Source organism: Syngnathus leptorhynchus, chromosome 17 (assembly GCF_054491065.1).
Source record: "Syngnathus leptorhynchus isolate UIUO chromosome 17, UIUO_Slep, whole genome shotgun sequence".
NCBI classification, from domain to species: domain Eukaryota; kingdom Metazoa; phylum Chordata; class Actinopteri; order Syngnathiformes; family Syngnathidae; genus Syngnathus; species Syngnathus leptorhynchus.
Genome location: NC_141211.1, coordinates 185,001 through 207,509, shown reverse-complemented (window position 1 = coordinate 207,509; position 22,509 = coordinate 185,001).

The window sequence follows — 22,509 nt, the reverse complement described above, 5'->3', positions numbered from 1 at the left end:
GCTTTTTGGGCAATATCACGCCGGGGTTAGGCTTCCAGGACCCCGGCTAAGCAATTTTACCGGGCCGCCCAGTTCGTTTTTTTATCCGGCCCGGTTCTTTTTACACTTCCAGCTGGAGCTTAGGAGCGGCTTTTCGCGCAAGATCACGCCGGGTTAGGCTTCCAGGACCCCGGCTAAGCAATTTTACCGGGCCGCCTGGTTCTTTTTTTTAACCAGCCCGGTTCTTTTTACACTTCCAGCTGGAGCTTAGGAGCGGCTTTTCGCGCAAGATCACGCCGGGTTAGGCTTCCAGGACCCTGGCTAAGCAATTTTACCGGGCCGCCCGGTTCTTTTTTTTATCCAGCCCCGGTTCTTTTTACACTTCCAGCTGGAGCTCGGGAGCGGCTTTTTGCACAAGATCACGCCGGGTTAGGCTTCCAGGACCCCGGCTAAGCAATTTTACCGGGCCGCCCAGTTCTTTTTTTCACCCAGCCCCGGTTCTTTTTACACTTCCAGCTGGAGCTCGGGAGCGGCTTTTTGCACAAGATCACGCCGGGTTAGGCTTCCAGGACCCCAGCTAAGCAACTTTACCAGGCTGCCCGGTTCTTTTTTTTTTATCCAGCCCCGGTTCTTTTTACACTTCCAGCTGGAGCTCGGGAGCGGCTTTTTGCACAAGATCACGCCGGGTTAGGCTTCCAGGACCCCGGCTAAGCAATTTTACCGGGCCGCCTGGTTCTTTTTTTTAACCAGCCCGGTTCTTTTTACACTTCCAGCTGGAGCTTAGGAGCGGCTTTTCGCGCAAGATCACGCCGGGTTAGGCTTCCAGGACCCCGGCTAAGCAATTTTACCGGGCCGCCCGGTTCTTTTTTTTAACCAGCCCGGTTCTTTTTACACTTCCAGCTGGAGCTTAGGAGCGGCTTTTCGCGCAAGATCACGCCGGGTTAGGCATCCAGGACCCCGGCTAAGCAATTTTACCGGGCCGCCCGGTTCTTTTTACACTTCCAGCTGGAGCTCGGGAACGGCTTTTTGCACAAGATCACGCCGGGTTAGGCTTCCAGGACCCCGGCTAAGCAATTCCAGCGGGCCGCCCGGTTATTTTTTTTATCCAGCCCCGGTTCTTTTTACACTTCCAGCTGGAGCTCAGCAGCGGCTTTTTGCACAAGATCACGCCGGGTTAGGCTTCCAGGACCCCGGCTAAGCAATTTTACCGGGCCGCCCGGTTCTTTTTTTTATCCAGCCCGGTTCTTTTTACACTTCCACCTGGAGCTCGGGAGCGGCTTTTTGCACAAGATCACGCCGGGTTAGGCTTCCAGGACCCCGGCTAAGCAGATTAACTTGATACTCCCTAGCCCCCAACAGCCCTTTTTTTATAACACATTAACCGGAGTGACGGGAGAGCGACATTTCAGAAAACGTGCTTATCTCGGCGAGAAAAAGCGATTTCGGCAATAAAATTTAAAACGCGTGTAAAACATAAACCAAACGATGAAATTGGTTATTTCTTCATGTATAATGATCAACTCGATACTCCCTAGCCCCCAACAGCACTTTTTTTTATAACACATTAACCAGAGTGACGGGAGAGCGGCATTTCAGAAAACGTGCTTATCTCGGCGAGAAAAAGCGATTTCGGCAATAAAATTTAAAACGCGTGTAAAACATAAACCAAACGATGAAATTGGTTATTTCTTCATGTATAATGATCAACTCGATACTCCCTAGCCCCCAACAGCCTTTTTTTTCCATAACACTTTATCCAGAGTGACCGGAGAGCGGCATTTCAGAAAACGTGCTTATCTCGGCGAGAAAAAGCGATTTCGGCAATCAAATTTAAAACGCGTGTAAAACATAAACCAAACGATGAAATTGGTTATTTCTTCATGTATAATGATCAACTCGATACTCCCTAGCCCCCAACAGCCTTTTTTTTCATAACACTTTAACCAGAGTGACGAAAGAGCGGCATTTCAGAAAACGTGCTTATCTCGGCGAGAAAAAGCGATTTCGGCAATAAAATTTAAAACGCGTGTAAAACATAAACCAAACGATGAAATTGGTTATTTCTTCATGTATAATGATCAACTCGATACTCCCTAGCCCCCAACAGCCTTTTTTTTCATAACACTTTAACCAGAGTGACGGGAGAGCGGCATTTCAGAAAACGTGCTTATCTCGGCGAGAAAAAGCGATTTCGGCAATAAAATTTAAAACACGTGAGAGAGAAAGACAATGCAGCTCTCTTTGATGTATATTGTTATGCAAATGTAGCAGGTGTTTATGCTAATGAGTATGGCATCCTTGTGTGACATCCGGTCAGGTGTCACATCCTGATATGGCATCCTTGTGTGACATCCGGTCAGGTGTCTCATCCTGTGTCAGGTGTCACATCCTGATTTGGCATCCTTGTGTGACATCCGGTCAGGTGTCTCATCCTGTGTCAGGTGTCACATCGTGTTGTGGCATCCTCTGATGTCAGACAGAAAGGCGCCATCTCGTGGGGTCAGGTGTTACATGATGATGCTCGTCCCATCCTGGGTCAGGTGTTACATGGTGATGCTCGTCCCATCCGGTCAGTTGTTCTATCCTGGTGTCAGACAGAGAGGCGTCATCTCGTGCGTCAGACAGAAAGGCGCCATCTTGGCCAGTCTTCCTGGTTGTCGCGGGGGGAGATGTCCCTATTGGTTATTGCGGCCGGCGGCATGTCTGGGCATGTATTTTTTACTTTACCAAGCTATTTTAGCTATTTTAGCTATCGCCATATTGGTCATGGTTAATATTACGCTGGTGTACATGCTAAACATGCTAATGTGTTTGATAGCCTGATGGTGCATGTATTGGGGGGTATCACCAGTCAATGTGTAAATTGATGAAAGCGGATGAAGACAAACTGTCTTCATTTTACCAGAGTGTTTTCGCATCACATATGATGTGTAAATGTATTTGGGGTGTCACCATATTGGTTGGTGGTATTATAGCTTTAGCCATATTGGTGGAGCTAATGTCTGTGGCCCCACATGCTAATGTGTGGTATTTTAACACGTTAATGTATTTGTTAGCATTTCATGACTGTATACGTGTCTCTTATAGTACCTCTATCTGCGGTTCTACATGTTAGTGTGTGGTATTTTAAGCCATATTGTTGGAGGCATGTTGGAGGATGGTTATGTATTTGGTTGCATTTTTATTTATTTTTTTCTGCTGTAGCCATGCCCTTTGGAGGCCTGTTGGGGGATGTTAATGTATTTGGTTGTAGTGTTGATGGCCCTACATACTAATGTGTTTGACGGTATTTTTATTTTTTTAGCCATATTGGTGGAAGTGAGTTGGGGTATGTTTATGTATTTGGTTGTATTTTTTGATTGTATCCATACTTCTTGTAGCAATGTCTGCAAAAGAAAGCATGGTCAATGTGTTTTTTCACATGACTAGGCCATCATAGTTGTCTCCATTTGATGGCTCTAGCCGTCTCCTTAGGGGGGTGATGATCAGACAGGATGGAGCCGTTGGTGGAGGTAAGTTGGGGCATATTGGTGGAGGTAAGTTGGGGCATATTTATGTATTTTGGTTGTATTTTTTTTTTTTTTGGTTGTATCCATGCTTCTTGTAGCAATGTCTGCAAAAGAAAGCATGGTCAATATGTTTTTTCACATTACTAGACCACCGTGGCCGTCTCCATTTGATTGTCTCCGTTTCTGTGTTGGTGTTGATGGCTCTAGCCGCCTTCTTAGGGGGGGTTGATGATCAGACAGGATGGAGCCGTCGTATGAGTCGTCAATGTGCAAATTGTTGAAGGTGTCTCAAGACAAACCGTCTCCGTCAACCATTAGCTTTAGCAGAGCGTTCTACTGCAGGTTGTATCTCTGATAGTTATAATTTGTTTAGATGGGTTTATGGAAGTTGTGTAGGTTAATAGCATTTCCTGACTAAAAAAACATGTGATACAGAGAGGTGTGGTTTGAAAAGGGGTGGGACCGGTAGCATCTATATTACGGCTCGCTTGAGGGGTGAGTTCACAGAAAAAATTTAAGCTAAAGCTACGCTGCTAAACTACAAACCTGAAGATCGGATCATGATTGCGGAAACGCCGGTCAGCATCCACCTATGCCACAAAGGCTCAGCTGGACTTGCAGATGCTCCCAAGAGGAAGAAAATGTTTCTCCAACGTGTACAGAGGCCTCCTACAGAGAAACTTGAGCAAAACTGGCGCTTAACACCGGAGGCCGTGTGGGGATTTAGATTTTCTTACGAGGTTGGTGAGATTTTATTCTACATGAGAGACGAAGCCCCGCCAGGAGCACCCAACGTCTACCGGTTTGACGATGCAAGCGCAGCATGTGGCGATGACAGCTCAAAAGGATCTTTGAACTCAAACGACTGGGCCATCGTAAGTGAGCTGGCACCCAGAGTGATTGAAGATTTTCTTGATGAGTATGGAACGCAGGGCGAGTTGTACATCACATGGGTATCAAGGATTACAGCGAGCGGGAAATGTTTTTTACGTCTTAAAGTTTCTCCTCAAACTATTGATGGCCCGGAAGATGGGGAGGTGAATGAAATACTGTATTTCGCCATACAAGTGTTTAGCAGTGAATGTGGGATTTTTCAGACATTATTGAATATACCGCTTTCTGAATGGTATCAAAGAATGGAAGGCTGTGGAGACACTATTTCGGAACTCTTTCTTTCTAGCTGTGCTTGGGTCAACATTGTAGGAGTGAAGCGGAGGTTAGTTTTAGACTAAATTAACTTTAAATTGTTCAAAAACTCTCCCCAAATCACACCTTCTCTACACCCCCCACCTCCTTCACCTCTTGTCATAGAAAGGCGGGATCGTAGTCATTAGCATACCTGTGTAAATTGTATAAGAGAGGTCATGATCGTATGGCCCGTCCCACAAGTCTTCCCAAGCCGTCACAGCTCAACCATCTAAGAGAGACCGAAGATTGAAAGCAGCGATGCCTCAAAGAAGACCAGCAAGACGACTTCTGCCGAGTTTTCCTGCCATGGAGAATGGTCCAGGAGAAAAGACTTCCAGAGGTGTGCAGACTGTGCCTGATTGTACAGTTACACTCTGGTCTACTCCTGACAGCTCCGACACAGAGTCGGGTTTGGGGAGCATATCACCAAACTCAGAAGGACCAAGCACCAGCTTATCCGTGTCTACAACGAGGCCGCAGCCAGAGAGACCGAGCGTCGACTTTTCAACAACTGCAACGAGGCCGAGCGTGTCACCTTCAGCTATGGGGCTGCCTCTCATCACGTCTGCAGCTGTATCCCCGTCGCTATTGCAGCAAACCGACCTGGAGGCAAAGGTGTACGCACAAGCTAGCCGATTCGACCGTCTCTTCCCAGGACCCGGCGTCATTTTGCCATCATCATCATCAGCTTTCGACGCATTTGGCAGTCCTGCAAGCCCCCCACAGCCATCACCACAGAGAGCCTCCAGCTCAGCCTCCAGCTCCACACCAGTGTCTGACTTCAGCTCTACCTCCGACGCTGACTTCAGCTCCGCCTCTGATTCCAGCTCCACACCAGTTCTGCAACTGACTTCAACTTCAGCTCCACCTCTGACTACAGCTCCTCCAACTCCAGCTCCACACCATCTCTGTCACTGACTTCAGCTCCACCTCCGATTCCGGCGCCATACCAAATCTGCCTCTTACTTCAGGTCCGCCTCCAGAGTGCTCCGCCTCTGACTCCAGCTCCAAACAAGCTCCGCCTCCAACGCCTTTTCCATGATGACATATTTTCTTTGGTCCCACCGGGATTTGAACTCGGGTCGCTGGGGTGAGAGTCCAGAGCACTATCCACTATACCATGAAGACTTCACTAGTGTTGCAGGGAGAATATACACTATATGGTTTAATGGAGCAGTCTCTGACTTCAGCTCCACGTCTGACTTCAGCACCACCTCCAGCTCTGCCTCTGACTTCAGCTCTACCTCTGACTCCGACATCAGCTCCGCCTCTGACTTCAGCTCCTCCTCCAACTCCAGCTCCACACCATCTCTGCCTCCGGTCCCGGCTCCACACCAAATCTGCCTCTGTCTTCAGCTCCGCCTCTGACTTCCGTTCCGCCTCCAACTCCAGCTCCACACCAGCTCCGTCTCCAACGTCTTTTCCATGATGACATATTTTTTTTGGTCCCACCGGGATTTGAACTCGGGCCGCTGGGGTGAGAGTCCAAAGCACTATCCACTATACCATGAAGACTTCACTAGTGTTGCAGGGAAGGAATGTACACTATATGGTTTAATGGAGCAGTCTCTGACTCCACCACCAGCTCTGCCTCTGACCAAATACATTAAGCTGGAGTTGGAGGAGGAGCTGAAGTCAGAGGCAGAGCTGGTGAGGAGCTGGACTCCAGCTTCACATCAGCTCTTCCTCTGACTTCAGCTCCACCTCCGACTCCAGCTCCACACCAGTTTTGCATCTGACTTCAACTTCAGCTCCGCCTCTGACTACAGCTCCTCCTCTGACTCCAACTCCACACCAGTTCCACCTCTGACTCCAGCTCCACACCAGCTCTGCCTGCAACTCCAGATCCACACCAGCTTTGCATCTGACTCCAACTTCAGCTCTGCCTCTGACTTCAGCTCCGCCTCCAGCTCTGCCTCTGACTTCACCCCCACTTCTGCCTTCAACTCTGCCTCCAGCTCCACACCTGCCTCAGCTCTGCCTCCAGCTCCACACCAGTCTCTGACTTCAGCTCCACCTCTGACTCCAGCTCCAGCCCCACACCAGCTTTGCATCTGACTTCAGCGCCACACTAGTTCTACCTCTGACTCCAGCTCTACACCATCTCTGCCTCTGACTTCAGCCCCACTTCCGCCTCCAGCTCCGCCTCCAGCTCCACACCAGTTTCTGACTTCAGCTCTACCTCCGACCCTGACTTTAGCTCCGCCTCTGATTCCAGCTCCACACCAGTTCTGCATCTGACTTCAACTTCAGCTCTACCTCTGACTACAGCTCCTCCAACTCCAGCTCCACACCATCTCTGTCACTGACTTCAGCTCCGCCTCCGATTCCGGCGCCATACCAAATCTGCCTCTGACTTCAGCTCCGCCTCTGACTTCAGCTCCGCCTCCAGCTCCAGCTCCGCCTCTGACTCCAGCTCCACACAAGCTCCGCCTCCAACACCTTTTCCATGATGACATATTTTCTTTGGTCCCACCGGGATTTGAACTCGGGTCGCTGGGGTGAGAGTCCAGAGCACTATCCACTATACCATGAAGACTTCACTAGTGTTGCAGGGAAGGAATGTACACTATATGGTTTAATGGAACAGCCTCTGACTCCACTTCCACACCAGCTCTGCCTCTGACTTCACCTCCGATTCCGACTCCAGCTCCACACCAGCTCTGCCTCTCACTCCGACACCAGCTCCGCCTCTGACTCCAGCTCCACCTCCAACTCCAGCCCCACCTCAGCTTTGCATCTGACTCCAACTTCAGCTCCGCCTCTGACTTCAGGTCCACATCAGCTTCGCCTCCGACTTCAGCTCCACCTCCGATACCAGCTCCACACCAGCTCTGCCTCTGACTTCAGCTCCACCTCTGACTTCAGCTCCAGCTCCACACCATCTCTGCCTCTGACTTTTGCTTCGCCTCTGATTTCAGCACCGCCTTCAGCTCTGCCTCTGACTTCGGTTCCGCCTCCAGCTCCACACCAGTCTCTGACTTCTGCTCCACCTCCGATCCTAACTTCAGCTCCGCCACTGACTCCAGCTCCACACCAGCTCTGCATCTGACTCCAACTTCTCCTCCAACTCCTGCTCCACAACATCTCTGCCTCTGATTCCAGCTCCACACCAGATCTGCCTCTGACTTCAGCTCTGCCTCCAGCTCCGCCGCTGACTTCCGTTCCGCCTCCAACTCCAGATCCACACCAGCTTCGCCTCCAAAGCCTTTTCCATGATGACATATTTTTTTTGGTCCCACCGGGATTTGAACTCGGGTCGCTGGGGTGAGAGTCCAGAGCACTATCCACTATACCATGAAGACTTCACTAGTGTTGCAGGGAAGGAATGTACACTATATGGTTTAATGGAGCAGTCTCTGACTCCACCACCAGCTCTGCCTCTGACTTCAGCTCCACCTCTGACTTCAGCACCGCCTCCAGCTCTGCCTCTGACTTCAGCTCCGCCTCCAGCTCTGCCTCTGACTTCAGCCCCACTTCCGCCTTCAACTCTGCCTCCAGCTCCACACCTGCTCTGCCTCTGCCTTCAGCTCCGCCTCCAGCTCCACACCAGTCTCTGACTTCAGCTCCACCTCTGACTCCAGTTCCACACCAGCTCTGCCTCCAACTCCAGCCCCACACCAGCTTTGCATCTGACTCCAACTTCAGCTCCGCCTCTGACTTCAGCTCCACACTAGTTCTACCTCTGACTCCAGCTCTACACCAGCTCTGCCTCTGACTTCAGCTCTGCCTCTGACTCCGACACCAGCTCGACCTCTGACTCCAGCTGCTCACCAGCGCTGCCTCTGACTTCAGCTCCACCTCCAACTCCAGCCCCACCTCAGCTTTGCATCTGACTTCAGCTCCGCCTCCAGCTCTGCCTCTGACTTCAGCCCCACTTCCGCTTTCAACTCTGCCTCCAGCTCAAGACCTGCTCTGCCTCTGCCTTCAGCTCCGCCTCCAACTCCACACCAGTCTCTGACTTCAGCTCCACCTCCAACCCTGACTTCAGCTCCACCTCTGACTCCAGCTCCACACCAAATCTGCCTCCAACTCCAGACCCACACCAACTTTGCATCTGACTCCAACTTCAGCTCCGCCTCTGACTTCAGCTCCACACCAGCTCTACCTCTGACTTCGGCTCTGCCTCTGACTCCAGCTCTACACCATCTCTGCCTCTGACTTCAGCCCCACTTCCGCCTCCAGCTCCACACCAATCTCTGACTTCAGCTCCACCTCTGACCCTGACTTCAGCTCCGCCTCTGACTCCAGCTTCACATCAGCTCTTCCTCTGACTTCAGCTCCACCTCCGACTCCAGCTCCACACCAGTTTTGCATCTGACTTCAACTTCAGCTCCGCCTCTGACTACAGCTCCTCCTCTGACTCCAGCTCCACACCAGTTCCACCTCCGACTCCAGCTCCACACCAGCTATGCCTGCAACTCCAGCTCCACACCAGCTTTGCATCTGACTCCAACTTCAGCTCTGCCTCTGACTTTAACTCCGCCTCCAGCTCTGCCTCTGACTTCAGCCCCACTTCCGCCTTCAACTCTGCCTCCAGCTCCACACCTGCTCTGCCTCTGCCTTCAGCTCCGCCTCCAGCTCCACACCAGTCTCTGACTTCAGCTCCACCTCTGACTCCAGCTCCACCTCTGACTACAGCTCCTCCAACTCCACACCATCTCTGTCACTGACTTCAGCTCCGCCTCCGATTCCAGCGCCATACCAAATCTGCCTCTGACTTCAGCTCCGCCTCTGATTTCAGCTCCGCCTCCAGCTCCAGCTCCGCCTCTGACTCCAGCTCCACACAAGCTCCGCCTCCAACGCCTTTTCCATGATGACATATTTTCTTTGGTCCCACCGGGATTTGAACTCGGGTCGCTGGGGTGAGAGTCCAGAGCACTATCCACTATATCATGAAGACTTCACTAGTGTTGCAGGGAAGGAATGTACACTATATGGTTTAATGGAACATTCTCTGACTCCACTTCCACACCGGCTCTGCCTTTGACTTCAGCTCCGATTCCGACTCCAGCTCCACACCAGCTATGCCTCTGACTCCGACACCAGCTCCGCCTCTGACTCCAGCTGCTCACCAGCGCTGCCTCTGACTTCAGCTCCACCTCCAACTCCAGCCCCACCTCAGCTTTGCATCTGACTCCAACTTCAGCTCCGCCTCTGACTTCAACTCCGCCTCCAGCTCTGCCTCTGACTTCAGCCCCACTTCCGCCTTCAACTCTGCCTCCAGCTCCGCCTCCAGCTCCACACCAGTCTCTGACTTCAGCTCCACCTCTGACTCCAGCTCCAGCCCCACACCAGCTTTGCATCTGACTCCAATTTCAGCTCCGCCTCTGACTTCAGCTCCACACTAGTTCTACCTCTGACTCCAGCTCTACACCATCTCTGCCTCTGACTTCAGCCCCACTTCCGCCTCTAGCTCCGCCTCCAGCTCCACACCAGTTTCTGACCTCAGCTCTACCTCCGATCCTGACTTCAGCTCCGCCTCTGACTCCAGCTCCACACCAGTCCTGCATCTGACTTCAACTTCAGCTCCACCTCTGACTACAGCTCCTCCAACTCCACACCATCTCTGTCACTGACTTCAGCTCCGCCTCCGATTCCGGCGCCATACCAAATCTGCCTCTGACTTCAGCTCCGCCTCTGACTTCAGCTCCACCTCCGCCTCTGACTCCAGCTCCACACAAGCTCCGCCTCCAACGCCTTTTCCATGATGACATATTTTCTTTGGTCCCACCGGGATTTGAACTCGGGTCGCTGGGGTAAGAGTCCAGAGCACTATCCATTATACCATGAAGACTTCACTAGTGTTGCAGGGAAGGAATGTACACTATATGGTTTAATGGAGCAGTCTCTGACTCCACCACCAGCTCTGCCTCTGACTTCAGCTCCACCTCTGACTTCAGCACCGCCTCCAGCTCTGCCTCTGACTTCAGCTCCGCCTCCAGCTCTGCCTCTGACTTCAGCCCCACTTCCGCCTTCAACTCTGCCTCCAGCTCAAGACCTGCTCTGCCTCTGCCTTCAGCTCCGCCTCCAGCTCCACACCAGTCTCTGACTTCAGCTCCACCTCCAACCCTGACTTCAGCTCCACCTCTGACTCCAGCTCCACACCAGCTCTGCCTCCAACTCCAGCCCCACACCAACTTTGCATCAGACTCCAACTTCAGCTCCGCCTCTGACTTCAGCTCCACACCAGCTCTACCTCTGACTTCGGCTCTGCCTCTGACTCCAGCTCTACACCATCTCTGCCTCTGACTTCAGCCCCACTTCCGCCTCCAGCTCCGCCTCCAGTTCCACACCAATCTCTGACTTCAGCTCCACCTCCGACACTGACTTCAGCTCCGCCTCTGACTCCAGCTTCACATCAGCTCTTCCTCTGACTTCAGCTCCACCTCCGACTCCAGCTCCACACCAGTTTTGCATCTGACTTCAACTTCAGCTCCGCCTCTGACTACAGCTCCTCCTCTGACTCCAGCTCCACACCAGTTCCACCTCTGACTCCAGCTCCACACCAGCTCTGCCTGCAACTCCAGCTCCACACCAGCTTTGCATCTGACTCCAACTTCAGCTCTGCCTCTGACTTAAGCTCCGCCTCCAGCTCTGCCTCTGACTTCAGCCCCACTTCTGCCTTCAACTCTGCCTCCAGCTCCACACCTGCTCTGCCTCTGCCTTCAGCTCCGCCTCCAGCTCCACACCAGTCTCTGACTTCAGCTCCACCTCTGACTCCAGCTCCAGCCCCACACCAGCTTTGCATCTGACTTCAACTTCAGCTCCGCCTCTGACTTCAGCGCCACACTAGTTCTACCTCTGACTCCAGCTCTACACCATCTCTGCCTCTGAATTCAGCCCCACTTCCGCCTCCAACTCCGCCTCCAGCTCCACACCAGTTTCTGACTTCAGCTCTACCTCTGACCCTGACTTCAGCTCTGCCTCTGACTCCAGCTCCACACCAGTTCTGCATCTGACTTCAACTTCAGCTCCACCTTTGACTACAGCTCCTCCAACTCCAGCTCCACACCATCTCTGTCACTGACTTCAGCTCCGCCTCCGATTCCGGCGCCATACCAAATCTGCCTCTGATTTCAGCTCCACCTCTGACTTCAGCTCCGCCTCCAGCTCTGCCTCTGACTTCAGCTCCGCCTTCAGCTCTGGCTCTGACTTCAGCCCCACTTCCGCCTTCAACTCTGCCTCCAGCTCAAGACCTGCTCTGCCTCTGCCTTCAGCTCCGCCTCCAGCTCCACACCAGTCTCTGACTTCAAAAAGTGGCAAAGTGTCACTGTGGCAAAAAAGTGACTGTCAACTTTCGAAAAAACGACTAAGTGTCACCTTTGGAAAAAACGACTAAGTGCCACATCTCGAAAAAACGACAAAGTGCCACATCTCGAAAAAATGACAAAGTGCCACATCTCGAAAAAATGACAAAGTGTTGCCTCTCTGAAAAAATGGCAAAGTGTCGCCTCTCCATAAAAATGACAGAGGGCCACCTCTGCGAAAAAATGACAAAGTGTCAACTGCGAATGGTGTCCATCCAAGGAAGGAGCGTGAGGGCCGGCTCCTTAAACACAGGCCGAGTGTCACCCCGGACGGGCCGTCTTCTCCCGGCGCCCGCCCGCGTACGCCCCCCCATCCCCGGTCGTCCGTCTGCTCCCGGCGGGCCTCCGAGTACCCCCTCACCCAACCCACGGCACTCACTCCGGTTGGTCCAGCGATAGCCGGCCGGCGTCCTACGCCCCGGTGCGCGGAGCCGTACGATACTGGCCCGGGGTGCTCCATGATGACTGTGGGGCATCCCACTCCCGGTAAACGATATAGCATGTTTGAGAAGAGCCTGGTGCTAAATGACTTGCATACGACCTGATTCAGGGTCAGGGTCTCGTAAGTAGCAGAGCAGCTACATCGCTGCGATCTATTGAGAGTCAGCCCTCGATCCAACCTTTTGGCGGCCGGTGTCACCTCCGGCGGCCGGTTCGGCATCCCTCCCGCCGGGGTAGGCTGCTACCAGGGGAGTCGTCCGACTCTGAAGAATATCCGCCGCGGCGGAAGACAGCGATCACCTCCAGCACTTCCATACATCCAGCCACGGAGGTCGCTCTTCCACACTTCCAGCCACGGAGGTGGCTCTTCCATAGCTCCAGCCAGGGTGGTTGCTCTTCCATACTTCAATAGCTCCAGCCACGGAGGTGGCTGGCCGGTACTTCCATACTTGCAGCCACGGCGCTGGCGAAAATTGCACTAAGTGCGAAAGCCCATTCATTTACAACGGCGTGTCCGCAAGGCGGCGACATTTCCCCGTTACCGCTGGCTGCGTCGGCGGGAGATGATCCGAGCGCATCCGAGCGCCTGGAACTCTGCGCCGGCGTGGTCGAGTGGCTGGCCTCGGTAGTTGAGGTACCAGGGGTGGCCTGGGGACCTCCAGGCGGGGCTTGTGAGAGAGTGAAGCCGAGCGGCTGGAACTCTGGGCCGGCGTGGTTGAGCAGCATGCCCGCGGAGGTGGCTCTTCCATAGCTCCAGCCACGGAGGTGGCTCTTCCATACTTCCATAGCTCCAGCCACCGGGGTGGCACTTCCATAGCTCCAGCCACGGTGGTGGCTCTTCCATACTTCCATAGCTCCAGCCACGGAGGTGGCTCTTCCATACTTCCATAGCTCCAGCCACGGGGTTGGCACTTCCATAGCTCCAGCCACGGTGGTGGCTCTTCCATACTTCCATAGCTCCAGCCACGGAGGTGGTACTTCCACACTTCCATAGCTCCAGCCACGGAGGTGGCACTTCCATAGCTCCAGCCACGGTGGTGGCTCTTCCATACTTTCATAGCTCCAGCCACGGAGGTGGCACTTCCACACTTCCATAGCTCCAGCCACGGAGGTGGCACTTCCATAGCTCCAGCCACGGTGGTGGCTCTTCCATACTTCCAAAGCTCCAGCCACGGAGGTGGCACTTCCACACTTCCATAGCTCCAGCCACGGAGGTGGCACTTCCATAGCTCCAGCCAGGGTGGTTGCTCTTCCATACTTCCATAGCTCCAGCCACGGTGGTGGCTCTTCCATACTTCCATAGCTCCAGCTACGGAGGTGGCACTTCCACACTTCCATAGCTCCAGCCACGGAGGTGGCTGCACTTCCATAGCTCCAGCCACGGAGGTGGCACTTCCATACTTCCATAGCTCCAGCCACGGAGGTGGCTGCACTTCCATAGCTCCAGCCACGGTGGTGGCTCTTCCACACTTCCATAGCTCCAGCCACGGAGGTGGCACTTCCATAGCTCCAGCCACGGTTGTTGCTCTTCCATACTTCCATAGCTCCAGCCACGGAGGTGGCACTTCCACACTTCCATAGCTCCAGCCCCGGAGGTGGCACTTCCAGCCACGGAGGTGGCACTTGCACACTTCCAGCCACAGAGGTGGCTGGCACTTGCACACTTTTAGCCACGGAGCATGCTGGCACTTCCAGCCACGGAGCATGCTGGCACTTCCACACTTCCAGCCACGGAGCATGCTGGCACTTGCACACTTCCAGCCACGGAGGTGGCTGGCACTTGCACACTTCCAGCCACGGATCATGCTGGCACTTCCACACTTCCAGCCACGAAGGTGGCTCTTTCTTCCTTCTCTCCATCCATCCATCCATCCATCCATCCATCCATCCATCCATCCATCCATCCATCCATCCATCCATCCATCCATCCATCCATCCATCCATCCATCCATCCATCCATCCATCCATCCATCCATCCATCCATCCATCCATCCATCCATCCATCCATCCATCCATCCATCCATCCTTGCTTGCCACTCGTTGTGGAAGGCTAAGTCGGCGTGATCTTGCCCAAAAAGTCCCTCCTCACCTCCAGCTGGAAGTGGAAAAAATCCTCCACCTGCTTGGCCGAGGTTCTGGAAGCCAGCGGCTCGCAGAATGTTGCCAAAGTTTCACTGAAAGGAAAAGAAAAGAGGCGACCGAGTGCGCATTTCACCTACCGCCAATTGTCCACTAGAGGGAAGTGTTACTCCGTCGCAGAATCTGCGCCGACGCACTCGGCACCCTTCGAATTTATGGTGCCGGTGCGGGTGTTCTGGGTGCAAAAAGGCCCCCCAAGTGGTAGAAAAAAATCAGACTTTGTCTTTTAGGTCGAAATTAATGCCAAGTTTTGAAATGCGCTGGCAGGGGTGGACTAGGGCCCGTTAAAAGTGCTTGGCCGGGGTTCTGGAACCGGGGCCCGGTGGAAATGCTTAGCCGGGGCTCTGGGAGCCTACGCCGGCGTGATCTTGCCCGAAAAGCCGCTCCTGAGCTCCAGCCGGAAGGTCGAAAAAAGAACCGGGGCAGGTTAAAAAAGAACCGGCCGGCCCGGTGGAATTGCTTAGCCGGGGCTCTGGAAGCCTAACCCGGCGTGATCTTGTGCAAAAAGTCGCTGCTGAGCTCCAGCTGGAAGTGTAAAAAGAACCGGGCTGGTTAAAAAAAAGAACCGGGCGGCCCGGTAAAATTGCTTGGCCGGGGTCCTGGAAGCCTAACCCGGCGTGATATTGCCCGAAAGTCGGCCTCTATACTTCCATAGTTGGTACCAGGCGCTCACAGCCAACTTGGCGAAAATTTTCTAAGTGCCCACGGCTCTGCGGGGATTGTGCGTCCGACCCGCGCCGGTTCTCCAGCCGGCCTGAAATAACGCAAAACCAGCCTCTCCCCCTGGAGGTCACAGCCAAAGCTGAAAATTTTCTAAGTGCCTACGGCTCTGCGGGGCTTGTGCGTCCGCCCCGCGCCAGTTCGTTGGTCGGCCTCAAATAGCGCAAAATCAGCCTCTCTCCCTGGAGCTCACCGCCAATTTGGCGACATTTTTCTAAGTTCTACTCGAGGTACCAAGGGATGGGGTACCCGGGCTCAGTTGCAGTACCCTTTTTGGTCTTCAGGTGCGCCAGAGTACAATGAAATGGTCCCACTAGTCAGTGTACTCATCGACTTTCCCCCCGTTTTCCAAAACACCATCAGTACAACCATGGGGGAGACCCCACAAATCCGCTCCGCGCTGGTTTCCATGTCGGCTACGGATGAATAAAACCAGCCTGTCCCCCCTGGAGCTCACGAGACACGGATTTTTTTCTAAGTGCCACCGGCTCTTCCGAGCAAAAAAGTCCGCTCGGCGCTGGTTCCCCCGTCGGCCTCGAATGACGAAAAATGCCGGTCTCCGCCCGGAGCTCATGACAAACGAAAATTTTCTAAGTGCCAACGGCTCTTCCGAGCAAAAGTGTCCGCTCCGCGCTGGTTCCTCCGTCGGCCTCGAATGACGAAAAATGCCGGTCTCCGCCCGGAGCTCATGACAAACGAAAATTTTCTAAGTGCCAACGGCTCTTCCGTGCAAAAGTGTCCGCTCCGCGCTGGTTCCCCCGCCGGCCTCGAATGACGAAAAATGCCGGTCCTCACCTGGAGGTCCCAGCTAAGTCGGCAAATATTTTCTAAGTGTCCACGGCTCTGCGTGGCTACGGAGTCTGCCCAACCCCGGTTCCCGGGTCGAACCCGGATCACGAAAAATGTCGGTCTCCGCCTGGAGCTCACAGCCAACTTGGCGAATATTTTCTAAGTGCCACCGGCTCTTGCGCGCGAAGGTGTCCGCTGCGCGCCGGTTCTCCAGCCGGCCTGAAATAACGCAAAACAGCCTCTCCGCCTGGAGCTCACAGCCAACTTGGCGAATATTTTCTAAGTGCCACCGGCACTTGCGAGCGAAGGTGTCCGCTGCGCGCCGGTTCTCCAGCCGGCCTGAAATAACGCAAAACTAGCCTCTCCCCCTGGAGCTCACTGCCAACTTGGCGAATATTTTCTAAGTGCCACCGGCTCTTGCACGCGAAGGTGTCCGCTGCGCGCCGGTTCTCCAGCCGGCCTGAAATAAGGCAAAACCAGCCTCTCCCCCTGGAGCTCACAGCCAACTTGGCGAATATTTTCTAAGTGCCACCGGCTCTTGCGCGCGAAGGTGTCCGCTGCGCGCCGGTTCCCGGGTCGAACCCGGATCACGAAAAATGTCGGTCTCCGCCTGGAGCTCACAGCCAACTTGGCGAATATTTTCTAAGCGCCCACGGCACTTGCGAGTGAATGTGTCCGCTCCGCGCCGCTTCCCGGGTCGGACCCGGATGACGAAAAATGTCGGTCTCCGCCTGGAGCTCACAGCCAACTTGGCGAATATTTTCTAAGTGCCACCGGCACTTGCGAGCGAAGGTGTCCGCTCCGCGCCGGTTCTCCAGCCGGCCTGAAATAAGGCAAAACCAGCCTCCCCCCCTGGAGCTCACAGCCAACTTGGGGAATATTTTCTAAGTGCCACCGGCTCTTGCGCACGAAGGTGTCCGCTGCGCGCCGGTTCTCCAGCCGGCCTGAAAGAAGGCAAAACCAGCCTCTCCCCCTGGAGCTCACAGCCAACTTGGCGGATATTTTCTAAGTGCCACCGGCACTTGCACGCGAAGGTGTCCGCTGCCGAGGACCCGAGAACCCCGAGGACGAGGAATGCCGGTCTCCGCCTGGAGGTCCCAGCTAAATCGGCGAAAATTTTCTAAGTGCCCACGGCTCTGCCGGGTTTTTGCGTCCGACCCGCGCCGGTTCTCCAGCCGGCCTCAAATAACGCAAAACCAGCCTCTCCCCCTGGAGCTCACAGCCAAAGCCGAAAATTTTCTAAGTGCCTACGGCTCTGCGGGGCTTGTGAGTCCGCCCCGCGCCGGTTCGGCGGTCGGCTTCAAAAAGCGAAAAATCAGCCTCTCTCCCTGGAGCTCACCAAAAATTTGTCGAAAGTTTTCTAAGTTCTCCTCGAGGTACCAGGGGGTGAGGTACCCGGGCTAAGATGCAGTACCTTTTTTGGTCTTCAGGTGCGCCAGAGTACAATGAAATGGTCCCACTAGTCAGTGTACTCATCGACTTTCCCCCCGTTTTCCAAAACACCTCCAGAACGAGTATGGAGGAGATGGTGCTGGTCTCCCCACGGCGGTGAAAACCCCGTCCTCGACAGCACAAGGTCGGATAGAAGACCTGAAAAGCGCCGTGGCACGCGCTGGAGGTGTCACTGTGGCGAAAAAGTGACCAAGTGTCAACTTTCGAAAAAACGGCTAAGTGTCAACTTTCGAAAAAACGGCAAAGTGTCACATCTCTGAAAAAACGGCTAAGTGTCGACTTTCGAAAAAACGGCTAAGTGTCAACTTTCGAAAAAACGGCAAAGTGTCACATCTCTGAAAAAACGGCTAAGTGTCGACTTTCGAAAAAACGGCTAAGTGTCAACTTTCGAAAAAACGGCTAAGTGTCGCCTCTCTGAAAAAACGGCAAAGTGTCAACTTTCGAAAAAACGACAGAGTGTCGCCTCTCTGAAAAAACGACTAAGTGTCGACTCTGAGAAAATGGCAAAGTGCCCACGGCTCTGCGGGCTCGTGCATCCGACCCGCGCCGGTTCCCCAGCCGGCCTGAAATAAGGCAAAACCAGCCTCTCCGCCTGGAGCTCAGAGCCAACTTGGCGAATATTTTCTAAGTGCCCACGGCTCTGCGTGGCTACGGCGTCTGCCCAGTGCCGGTTCCTGGGTCGAACCCCGAGGACGAGGAATGCCGGTCTCCGCCTGGAGGTCCCAGCTTAATCGGCGAAAATTTTCTAAGTGCCCACGGCTCTGTCGGGCTCGTGCATCCGACCCGCGCCGGTTCCCCAGCCGGCCTGAAATAAGGCAAAACCAGCCTCTCCCCCTGGAGCTCAGAGCCAATTTTGGCGAAAAAACGACTAAGTGTCAACTTTCGAAAAAACGACTAAGTGTCGACTTTCGAAAAAACGGCTAAGTGTCAACTTTCGAAAAAACGACTAAGTGTCGCCTCTGAAAAAACGACTAAGTGTCGCCTCTCTGAAAAAACGACTAAGTGCCCACGGCTCTGCGGGGCTTGTGAGTCCGCCCCGCGCCGGTTCGGCGGTCGGCCTCAAAAAGCGAAAAATCAGCCTCTCTCCCTGGAGCTCACCAAAAATTTGTCGAAATTTTTCTAAGTTCTCCTCGAGGTACCAGGGGATGAGGTACCCGGGCTAAGGTGCAGTACCTTTTTTGGTCTTCAGGTGCGCCAGAGTACAATGAAATGGTCCCAGTAGTCAGTGTACTCATCGACTTTCCCCCCGTTTTCCAAAGCACCTCGTTTACGAGTATGGAGGAGATGGTGCTGGTCTCCCCACGGCGTCGGACACGCCGTCCTCGACAGCACAAGGTCGGATAGAAGACCTGAAAAGCGCCGTGGCACGCGCTGGAGGTGTCACTGTGGCGAAAAAGTGACTAAGTGTCAACTTTCGAAAAAACGGCTAAGTGTCAACTTTCGAAAAAACGGCTAAGTGTCAACTTTCGAAAAAACGGCTAAGTGTCAACTTTCGAAAAAACGACAAAGTGTCACCTCTCTGAAAAAACGGCAAAGTGTCAACTTTTGAAAAAACGACTAAGTGTCAACTTTCGAAAAAACGACTAAGTGTCACCTCTCTGAAAAAATGGCAAAGTGTCAACTGCGAATGTGGTGGTGCATGGAAGGAAGTGGAGGACGGCCGCCTCCTTAAACACAGGCCGAAGAGGAGCGTCAGGGCCGGCTCCTTAAACACGGACCGAGTGTCGCCCTTAACACAGACCAAGCGGAGGACGGCCGCCTCCCTAAATACAGGCCAAACCGGAGCGCGAGGGCCGCTCCTTAAACACGGACCGAGTGTCGCCCTTAACACAGACCAAGGGGAGGACGGCCGCCTCCTTAAACACAGGCCGGAGAGGAGCGTCAGGGCCAGGCTCCTTAAACATGGACCGAGTGTCGCCCTTAACACAGACCAAGGGGAGGACGGCCGCCTCCTTAAACACAGGCCGGAGAGGAGCGTCAGGGCCAGGCTCCTTAAACATGGACCGAGTGTCGCCCTTAACACATACCAAGCGGAGGACGGCCGCCTCCCTAAATACAGGCCGAACCGGAGCGCGAGGGCCAGGCTCCTTAAACACGGACCGAGTGTCGCCCTTAACACAGACCAAGGGGAGGACGGCCGCCTCCTTAAACACAGGCCGGAGAGGAGCGTCAGGGCCAGGCTCCTTAAACACGGACCGAGTGTCGCCCTTAACACAGACCAAGCGGAGGACGGTCGCCTCCCTAAATACAGGCCGAACCGGAGCGCGAGGGCCAGGCTCCTTAAACACGGACCGAGTGTCGCCCTTAACACAGACCAAGGGGAGGACGGCCGCCTCCTTAAACACAGGCCGGAGAGGAGCGTCAGGGCCAGGCTCCTTAAACACGGACCGAGTGTCGCCCTTAACACAGACCAAGCGGAGGACGGCCGCCTCCCTAAATACAGGCCGAACCGGAGCGCGAGGGCCAGGCTCCTTAAACACGGACCGAGTGTCGCCCTTAACACAGACCAAGTGGAGGACGGCCGCCTCCTTAAACACAGGCCGAACCGGAGCGCGAGTGTCGCTCCTTAAACACGGACCGAGTGGAGGACGGCCGCCTCCTTAAACACAGGCCGAACAAAATGACACAAAGTGTCAACTGCGAATGTTGTCCATCCAAGGAAGGAGCGTGATGCCCGGCCGGCTCCTTAAACACAGGCCGAGAGTCACCCCGGACGGTCCGCCTCGCGGCGCCCGCCCGCTCGGATAAAATGACACAAAGTGTCAACTGCGAATGTTGTCCATCCAAGGAAGGAGCGTGATGCCCGGCCGGCTCCTTAAACACAGGCCGAGAGTCGCCCCGGACGGTCTGCCTCGCGGCGCCCGCCCGCTCGGATAAAATGACACAAAGTGTCAACTGCGAATGTTGTCCATCCAAGGAAGGAGCGTGATGCCCGGCCGGCTCCTTAAACACAGGCCGAGAGTCGCCCCGGACGGTCCGCCTCGCGGCGCCCGTCTGCTCGGATAAAATGACACAAAGTGTCAACTACGAATGTTGTCCATCCAAGGAGGGAGCGTGATGCCCGGCCGGCTCCGAAAACACAGGCCGAGAGTCGCCCCGGACGGTCCGCCTCGCGGCGCCCGTCTGCTCGGATAAAATGACACAAAGTGTCAACTGCGAATGTTGTCCATCCAAGGAAGGAGCGTGATGCCCGGCCGGCTCCTTAAACACAGGCCGAGAGTCGCCCCGGACGGTCCGCCTCGCGGCGCCCGTCTGCTCGGATAAAATGACACAAAGTGTCAACTGCGAATGTTGTCCATCCAAGGAAGGAGCGTGATGCCCGGCCGGCTCCTTAAACACAGGCCGAGAGTCGCCCCGGACGGTCCGCCTCGCGGCGCCCGCCCGCTCGGATAAAATGACACAAAGTGTCAACTACGAATGTTGTCCATCCAAGGAAGGAGCGTGATGCCCGGCCGGCTCCTTAAACACAGGCCGAGAGTCGCCCCGGACGGTCCGCCTCGCGGCGCCCGTCTGCTCGGATAAAATGACACAAAGTGTCAACTGCGAATGTTGTCCATCCAAGGAAGGAGCGTGATGCCCGGCCGGCTCCTTAAACACAGGCCGAGAGTCGCCCCGGACGGTCCGCCTCGCGGCGCCCGCCCGCTCGGATAAAATGACACAAAGTGTCAACTACGAATGTTGTCCATCCAAGGAGGGAGCGTGAGGCCCGGCCGGCTCCGAAAACACAGGCCGAGAGTCGCCCCGGACGGTCCGCCTCTCGAGGCGCCCGCCCGCTCGGATAAAATGACACAAAGTGTCAACTACGAATGTTGTCCATCCAAGGAGGGAGCGTGAGGCCCGGCCGGCTCCGAAAACACAGGCCGAGAGTCGCCCCGGACGGTCCGCCTCGCGGCGCCCGCCCGCTCGGATAAAATGACACAAAGTGTCAACTACGAATGTTGTCCATCCAAGGAGGGAGCGTGAGGCCCGGCCGGCTCCGAAAACACAGGCCGAGAGTCGCCCCGGACGGTCCGCCTCTCGAGGCGCCCGCCCGCTCGGATAAAATGACACAAAGTGTCAACTACGAATGTTGTCCATCCAAGGAGGGAGCGTGATGCCCGGCCGGCTCCGAAAACACAGGCCGAGATTCGACCCCGGACGGGCCGTCTTCTCCCGGCGCCTGCCCGCGTACGCCCCCCATCCCCGGTCGCCCGTCTGCTCCCGGCGGGCCTCCGAGTACCCCCTCACCCAACTGACCGACTGGCACTCATGACCCGCCTTGGTAGGGCCCCCATCGCCCTCGGCTCGTCCGACGTCGGGTGGACGGTTCCTACCCACTGCGGGTCGCACTCTAGCGCCCCGGCCGCCGCGTGAGCGTGCGCTCCCCGCGCCGCCCCGCAGGCCCCGGCGCGACCGTACTGCGGCGAGACCGAGACGACCCGGTTTGGCATCCATCCCACCTAGCCACGATCCACGGAGGCCGAGCGAGCGGCTGAGTGTCGGGCGCCGCGCGTGCGAGCGTCCGCCGGCCGCGCCGGTCCTTCCGCGAATGTCGTTTCTCAAACCCTCCGGCTTGATAGCGGCGGCACCACGGGAAGCCGTCCACACACACCGTCCGACCTCTATCCGAAAAGCCTTCCCGACCAACCGCGGTTGCGGGGGCGTCTGTCGCTCCGCATCGGGGGGGCGTATGGCTTCCGCGCTATGCGCTGCGGGCTCGGGGGGGCCGCAACGGCTGAGTCTGACTCGGCCGGGGCGCAGCTTCCCTCCCGGCAGTCAGCAATAGTGCCGATCGCGCCTGCCACCAGCCCCCTCCCCGACGGGTTCGTCGGCGCCGGCTGGCCGCCGTCCGCCTTCGTTCCCCGAGGGTTCCCAACCAGCGCCGATCCAACTCCGCATCCTGGCCGCACGCAGTGCGTGCCTCGCGCGGGTAAGTCGCCGGCGCAGCGCCGCAGCTCCCGACCCCCGCGTACGGGAATAGTTGAGGGCCTCAGCGGGCCGCA